The sequence below is a fragment of the Arachis hypogaea genome, chromosome 17 (assembly GCF_003086295.3).
Source record: "Arachis hypogaea cultivar Tifrunner chromosome 17, arahy.Tifrunner.gnm2.J5K5, whole genome shotgun sequence".
Lineage (NCBI taxonomy): Eukaryota > Viridiplantae > Streptophyta > Magnoliopsida > Fabales > Fabaceae > Arachis > Arachis hypogaea.
Window position 1 is genome coordinate 64,168,401 of NC_092052.1, and position 7,137 is coordinate 64,175,537.

At 37.8% G+C, this 7,137-nt stretch overlaps 1 non-coding gene across 1 annotated transcript; it reads left to right on the forward strand.

Moving 5' to 3' along the window:
* Window positions 1-2,977: 2,977 nt before the first annotated feature.
* On the forward strand, window positions 2,978-3,085 carry LOC112768195 (small nucleolar RNA R71). The gene has a single exon (XR_003185632.1). It is a non-coding gene; the product is annotated as a small nucleolar RNA R71 (small nucleolar RNA).
* Window positions 3,086-7,137: the final 4,052 nt, after the last annotated feature.

Here is a 7,137-nt window from a genome sequence, read left to right on the forward strand (position 1 = left end):
GAATTTAAGGACAAGGAATGAATCCACCTTAGTGATGGTGGCATTTCCTTCTTGAGGAACCAATGATGTCCTTGAGCTCTTGTATGTCTCTTCCTTGTCTTTGTTGCTCCTCCCTCATTGCTCTTTGATCTTCTCTAATTTCATGAAGGATGATGGAGTGCTCTTGATGTTCCACCCTTAATTGTCCCATGTTGGAACTTAATTCTCCTAGGGAGGTATTGATTTGCTCCCAATAGTTTTGTGGAGGAAAGTGCATCCCTTGAGGTATCTCAGGGGTTTCTTGATGATGAGCTTCTTCATGTGCCTGTTGAGATCCATGAATGTGCTCTCTTGTTTGCTCCATCCTTTTCTTAGTGATGGGCTTGTGAGATGGATCTTTCCATCTCCCATGACTCAGAGGTGGAAGCAATTGTCTTCCCTTTCCTCTTTCTTGAGGTTTCTCTGGCCTTAGGTGCCATTAATGGTTATGGAAAAATAAAAAAAGCTATGCTTTTACCACACCAAACTTAGAATGTTGCTCGCCCTCGAGCAAAAGAAGAAAGAATAGAAGAAGATATGGAGGAGATGGAGGGATGTGTGTATTCGGCCATATGGGTGGGATTGGGTTGTGTGAAACTGAGGAAGAATGGAGGGCTATATATAGGGAAGGGAGAGGGGGTAAGGTTCGGCCATAAGGGTGGGTTTTGGGGAAGAGTGGATGGATGTGAGTGGTGAAGTGGTGATAGGGAAGAGAGATTGAGGTGGTTGGTGAAGAGTTTTGGGGAAGAGGTTTATTGGGAAGAGAGTGAGTAGTGGTAGGTGGGGATCCTGTGGTGCCTTTGCATGCAATTCTGGCATTTAAACGCTGAATTGATGCTTGTTCTGGGCGTTCAACGCCCAGATGCAGCATATTTCTGGCGTTGAACGCCAGCCAGATGCTTGTTTCTGGCGTTCAGCGCCAGCTCTTCTTCACTGCGCATTTCTGGCGTCTGGACGCCAGGATGCTGCTTGTTTCTGGCGTTCAACGCTAGAAACATGCTCTGTTCTGGCGTTGAACGCCAGACAGATGCTCCTTACTGGCGTTTAAACGCTAGTAAGATCCTCCTCCAGGGTGTGATTTTTCTTCTGCTGTTTTTGATTCCGTTTTCAATTTTTATATTTATTTTGTGACTCCACATGATCATGAACCTAATAAAACATGAAATAACAATAAAAATAAATTAAAATTAGATAAATAAAAATTAGGTTGCCTCACAACAAGTGCTTCTTTAATGTCAATAGCTTGACAGTGGGCTCTCATGGAGCCTCACAGATGTTCAGAGCATTGTTGAGACTCCCCAACACTAAACTTAGAGTTTGGATATGGGAGTTCAACACCAAACTTAGAGTTTGGTTGTGGCCTCCCAACACCAAACTTAGAGTTTGACTGTGGGGGTTTTGGTTGACTCTGTTTTGAGAGAAGTTTACTGTGCCTCTTTTCCATGTTTACAGAAGGATGACCTTGAGTTTTAAACACAAGGGAGTCCTCATTCAATTGAAGGACTAGTTCGCCTCTGTCAACATCAATCACAGCTCTTGTTGTGGCTAGGAAGGGTCTTCCAAGGATGATGGATTCATCCTCATCCTTTCCAGTATCTAGGACTATGAAATCAGCAGGGATGTAAAGGCCTTCAACCTTTACTAACACGTCCTCTACTTGTCCATAAGCCTATTTTCTTGAATTGTCTGCCATCTCTAATGAGATTTTAGCAGCTTGCACCCCAAAGATTCCTAGTTTCTCTATTACAGAGAGGGGCATGAGGTTTATCCCTAAACCAAGGTCACACAGAGCCTTCTCAAAGGTCATGGTGCCTATGGTACAAGGTATCAGGAACTTTCCAGGATCCTGTTTCTTCTGAGATAATCTCAGTTGATCCAATGCATTTAGTTCATTGGTGAACAGGGGAGGTTCATCTCCCCAAGTCTCATTACCAAATAAATTGGCATTCAGCTTCATGATTGCACCAAGGAACTTGGCAACTTGCTCTTCAGTAACATCTTCATTCTCTTCAGAAGAGGAGTACTCTTTAGAGCTCATGAATGGCATAAGGAGGTTCAATGGAATCTCTATTGTCTCTAGATGAGCCTCAGATTCCTTTGGTTCCTCAAAGGGAAACTCCTTATTGATCACTGGACATCCCAGGAGGTCTTCCTCCTTGGGATTCACGTCCTCCCCTTCCTCTTTGGATTTGGCCATGATGGTTATATCAATGGCCTTGCACTCTCCTTTTGGATTTTCTTCTGTATTGCTTGGGAGAGTATTAGGAGGGATTTCAGTGATCCTTTTTCTCAGCTGGCCCACTTGTGCTTCCAAATTTCTAATGGAGGACCTTGTTTCATTCATGAAACTCACAGTGGCCTTAGATAGATCAGAGACTAAGTTTGTTAAATTAAAGGTATTTTGTTCAGAGTTCTCTGTCTGTTGCTGAGTGGATGATGGAAAAGGTTTACTATTGTTAAACCTATTTCTTCCACCATTATTAAAGCCTTGTTGAGGCTTTTGTTGATCCTTCCATGAGAGATTTGGATGATTTCTCCATGAGGGGTTATAGGTGTTTCCATATGGTTCACCCATGTAGTTCACCTCTGCAATTGCAGGGTTCTCAGGATCATAAGCTTCTTCTTCAAAAGATGCCTCTTGAGTACTGTTGGATGCAGCTTGCATTCCATTTAGACTCTGAGAAATCATATTGACTTGCTGAGTCAATATTTTATTTTGGGCCAATATGGCATTCAGAGTATCAATTTCAAGAACTCCCTTCTTCTGAGGCGTCCCATTACTCACAGAATTCCTCTCAGAAGTGTACATGAACTGGTTATTAGCAACCATGTCAATGAGTTCTTGAGCTTCTGCAGGCATTTTCTTTAGGTGAATGGATCCACCTGCAGAAGTATCCAATGACATCTTAGCTAATTCAGACAGACCATCATAGAATATATCCAGAATGGTCCATTCTGAAAGCATGTCAGAAGGACACTTTTTGGTCAGTTGCTTGTATCTCTCCCAAGCTTCATAGAGGGATTCACCTTCTTTCTATCTGAAGGTTTGAACATCCACTCTAAGCTTACTAAGCTTTTGAGGAGGAAAGAACTTGGCTAAGAAAGTCGTGACCAGCTTATCCCAAGAGTTCTGGCTATCTTTGGGTTGAGAGTCCAACCACACTCTAGCTCTGTCTCTTACAGCAAAAGGGAAAAGCATGAGCCTGTAGACCTCAGGATCTACTCCATTAGTCTTAACAGTATCACAGATCTGCAAAAATTCAGTTAAGAACTGAAAAGGATCTTCAGATAGAAGTCCATGGAACTTGCAGTTCTACTGCATCAGAAAAAACTAATTGAGGTTTCAGCTCAAAATTGTTTGCTCCAATGGTAGGGATGGAGATGCTTCTTCCATGTAAATTGGAATTAGGTGCAGTAAAGTCACCAAGCATCCTCCCTGCATTATTATTATTTTTGGCTGCCATCTCCTCTTCCTGTTCGAAAATTTCTAAAAGGTGCTTGCTGGATTATTGTAATTTAGCTTCTCTTAGTTTCCTTTTCAGAGTCCTTTCAGGTTCTGGATCTGCTTCAACAAGAATATTCTTGTCCTTGCTCCTGCTCATATGAAAAAGAGGGAACAGAAAAATAATAATAGGGATCCTTTTTACCACAGTATAGAGGTCCCTGTGTGAGTAGAAGAAAAGAAGAAGAGAAAATCTGAACTCAGAGAGAGAGAGGGGGTTCGGATTTTTGGTGAGTGAGGAAGAGATATTAGTAATTAAATAAATAAATAGAAGGGATGAGAGAGAAAGAGGAATTTTGAAAATTATTTTTGAAAAATGGTTAGTGATTTTCAAAAATTAAAATTAAAATTTAAAACAATTAGTTAATTAAAAAGAATTTTTGAAAAAGAAGGAGATATTTTCGAAAATTAGAGAGAGAGAGAGTTAGTTAGGTAGTTTTGAAAAAGATAAGAAACAAACAAAAAGTTAGTTAGTTAGTTAAAACAAATTTGAAAATCAATTTTGAAAAGATAAGAAGATAAAAAGTTAGAAAAGATATTTTAAAATAAAATTTTTGAAAAAGATATGATTGAAATTAGTTTTGAAAAAGATTTGATTTTTAAAATCACAATTAATGACTTGATTCACAAAAAATCACAAGATATGATTCTAGAACTTAAAGTTTGAATCTTTCTTAACAAGTAAGTAACAAACTTGAAATTTTTGAATCAAAACATTAATTGATGATGATATTTTCGAAAATTATGAGATAAAATTAAGAAAAGATTTTTGAAAAATATTTTTATAATTTTTGAAAATAAATAAGATAAAATGAAAAAGATTTGATTTTTGAAAAAGATTTTGAAAAATATAAGATTTTTAAATTGAAAATTTGATTTGACTCATAAGAAACAACTAGATTTTAAAAATTTTGAAAAAGTCAACTCAAATTTTCGAATTTATGAGAGAAAAAAGGGAAAGATATTTTTTTTTTGATTTTTTGAATTTTCAATGATGAAAGAGAAAAACATGAAAATGATGCAATGCATGAAAATTTTGGATCAAAACAATGAATGCATGCAAGAATGCTATGAATGTCAAGATGAACACCAAGAACACTTTGAAGATCATGATGAACATCAAGAACTTATTTTTGAAAAATTTTTGATGCAAAGAAAACATGCAAGACACCAAATTTAGAAATCTTTGATGCTTAGACTCTATGGATGCAAAAATGCACATGAGAAACAAGAAAATACACAAAACAAGAAAACATCAAGATCAAACAAGAAGAATTACCAAGAACAACTTGAAGATCATGAAGAACACTATGAATGCAATGCATGAATGCAATTTTCGAAAAATGCAAGGTGAGTATGCAATTGACACCAAACTTAAAAATTGACTCAAGACTCAAACAAGAAACACAAAATATTTTTGATTTTACGATTTTATGATTTTTTTTTGTAATTTTTTGAAAATTATTTGTAAAAGAAAAATAAGGATTCCAAAATTTTTAATATGAATTCCAGGAATCGTGTATTCTTAGTCTAAAGCTCCAATCTGAGGGTTAGGCATGGCTTACTAGCCAGCCAAGCTTTAGAAGATATTGATACTTTCCATGTATAGAGCAACTAAGTGTGTGAAAATCAACAAGCTCTTGTGATGATAAGTTGAAACCCCAGTCCAAAAGATTAGACATGGCTTACAGCCAGCCATGATTCAACAAATCATCATGAAACACTAGAATTCATTCTTAAAAATTCTGAAGAACATAATAAAATTTTTGAAAAGAATTTTTATTTTTTTATTTTTTATTTTTTATTTTTAATTTTTTATTTTTTTTTCAAAAACAGATGAGAAATTTTTGAAAGATTTTTGAAAATTTTTTTAAAATAAAACAAAAAAAAATTACCTAATCTGAGCAACAAGATGAACCGTCAGTTGTCCAAACTCGAACAATCTCCGGCAATGGCGCCAAAAACTTGGTGCACAAAATTGCGATCTCAGGCAACGGCGCCAAAAACTCTGTACGCACGTCTTAATAAATCGTTTGTCATTCACAACTTCGATACAACTAACCAGCAAGTGCACTGGGTCGTCCAAGTAATAAACCTTACGTGAGTAAGGATCGATCCCACGGAGATTGTTGGTATGAAGCAAGATATGGTCACCTTGTAAATCTCAGTCAGGCGGATATAAAATAGTTATGGAGTTTTCGAAAATAAATAGTAAAAATAGACACAAAATAAAGATAGAAATACTTATGTATATCATTGGTGAGAATTTCAGATAAAGGTATAGAGATGCTTTCGTCCCTCTAAACTTCTGCTTTCCTGCTGTCTTCATCCAATCAGTCCTACTCCTTTCTATGGCTGGCTTTATGTAAGGACCTCATCATTGTCAATGGCTACTTTTCATCCTCTCTAGAAAATGGTCCGATGCGCTGTCACTGCATGGCTAATCGTCTGGAGGCATCACCGTGGTCAATCGCTGTATCCTATCCTCTTGTGAAAATGGTCCAAATGCTCTGTCACAGCACGGCTAATCATCTGAGGTTCTCGATCATGCTAGAATAGGATTCACCCTCCTTTTGCGTCTGTCACTACGCCGAGCACTCGCGAGTTTGAAGTTCGTCACAGCCATTCAATCCCAGAATCCTACTCGGAATACCACAGACAAGGTTTAGACTTTCCGGATTCTCATGAATGCCGCCATCAATCTAGCTTACACCACGAAGATTCTGATTAAGAGATCCAAGAGATAATCATTCAATCGAAGGTAGAACGGAAGTGGTTGTCAAGCACGCGTTCATAGGGAATGATGATGATTGTCACGTTCATCACATTCATGTTGAAGTGCGAATGAATATCTTAGAAACGGAATAAGTTGAATTAAATAAAGAAACAGTACTACTTTGCATTAATTCATGAGGAACAGCAGAGCTCCACACCTTAATCTATGGAGTGTAGAAACTCTACCGTTAAAAATACATAAGTGAAAGGTTCAGGCATGGCCGAGAGGCCAGCCCCCTAAACATGATCAATAGTCTCCTAAGATGAACAATAGATTAAAACTGAGACCAAAGATGACTAATACAATAGTAAAAAGTCCTATTTATACTAAACTAGTTACTAGGGTTTACAAAAGTAAGTAATTGATGCATAAATCCACTTCCGGGGCCCACTTGGTGTGTGCTTGGGCTGAGCTTGAAGTTTACATATGGAGAGGTCCTTCTTGGAGTTGAACGCCAGGTTGTAACGTGTTTCTGGCGTTCAACTCTGGTTTGTGACGTGTTTCTGGCGTTTAACTCCTGACAGCAGCGTAGAACTGGCGTTCAACGCCCTTTTACGTCCTCTAAACGCAGCCAAAGTATATACTATTATATATTTCTGGAAAGCCCTGGATGTCTACTTTCCAACGCAATTGGAAGTGCGCCATTTTGAGTTCTGTAGCTCTAGAAAATCCACTTTGAGTGCAGGGAGGTCAGAATCCAACAGTATCAGCAGTCCTTTTTCAACCTCTGAATCTGATTTTTGCTCAAGTCCCTCAATTTCAGCCAGAAAATACCTGAAATCACAGAAAAATACACAAACTCATAGTAAAGTCCAGAAATGTGAATTTAACATAAAAACTA